Genomic DNA, 1,040 nt, shown 5'->3' with positions numbered 1-1,040 from the left:
GCATCTATTATGAATTTCAAATTATTTCAAATGGACGTAAAAAGCGCCTTCTTGAAATAGTTTGAAATTCATAATAGATGCAAAGGAAAGAAGCATTCTGATGGCCTCTAATCTGGATACAAGGGCATATGTCTCATCATAGTCGATACCTTCCTCCTGGTTGTAGCCTTTGGCCACCAAGCGTACCTTATTTCGAATGATTAAGCCTGATTCATCTAGTTTGTTTCTAAAGACCCATCTGGTACCAATCACGAGATGATTTTTAGGTTTAGGGACCAAGTCCCAAACATTGTTACGTTCAAATTGGTTTAGTTCTTCTTGCATAGCTATACCCCAGTGTACAACCTCAATGGCCTCATCAATGGTCTTAGGCTCAATCTGAGATACAAAAGCTACAAAGTTACAAAAGTTTGGAACTACGGGTTACCACAAAAGTTACAAAAGTTTCGTAAGAAACCACGGGTTACCACTCCGTAGATTGGGTGAGCTTTCTTGGTTTTCCAGACAGTTGGCATATCTGAATGCTCCTCAGATCTGGTCTGACCTTCTTCATCGGTTGCTTTCTCATTATCCATGTCCTTTGAGTATGCTTCCTCTAAAGCACCTGCAACATTATCATACACGACCTTTCTCTTCTCTTTCAGAGAAGATTCGTCAAATTGAACATGAATAGACTCTTCTACTTGCATTAAATATTTATTAAACACTCTAAAGGCTTTGCTATGCATCGAGTATCCCAAAAATATTCATTCATTGGCTTTTGAATCAAATTTTCATAAAGCTCGCTTTCCATTATTTAAAATAAAACATTTGCATCCGAAAGCATGAAGACGGGATATGTTTGGTTTACGACCTTTCAAAAGTTCATAAGGAGTTTTATTTATATTAGGCCTCTGCCTAGAAATATTTGGGGATATTACTTTCATTAAGCATGGTTCTAGCTAATTCTTCTAGAACATGATTCTTTTTCTCAACAACTCCATTTTGTTGTGGAGTGTGAGGAGCGGAGAATTGATGTAAAATGCCATGCTTATCACAGA

The sequence above is a fragment of the Lupinus angustifolius genome, unplaced genomic scaffold (genome assembly GCF_001865875.1).
Source record: "Lupinus angustifolius cultivar Tanjil unplaced genomic scaffold, LupAngTanjil_v1.0 Scaffold_489, whole genome shotgun sequence".
Classification (NCBI taxonomy): Eukaryota; Viridiplantae; Streptophyta; class Magnoliopsida; order Fabales; family Fabaceae; genus Lupinus; species Lupinus angustifolius.
Note: the sequence above shows the minus strand (reverse complement) of the source record.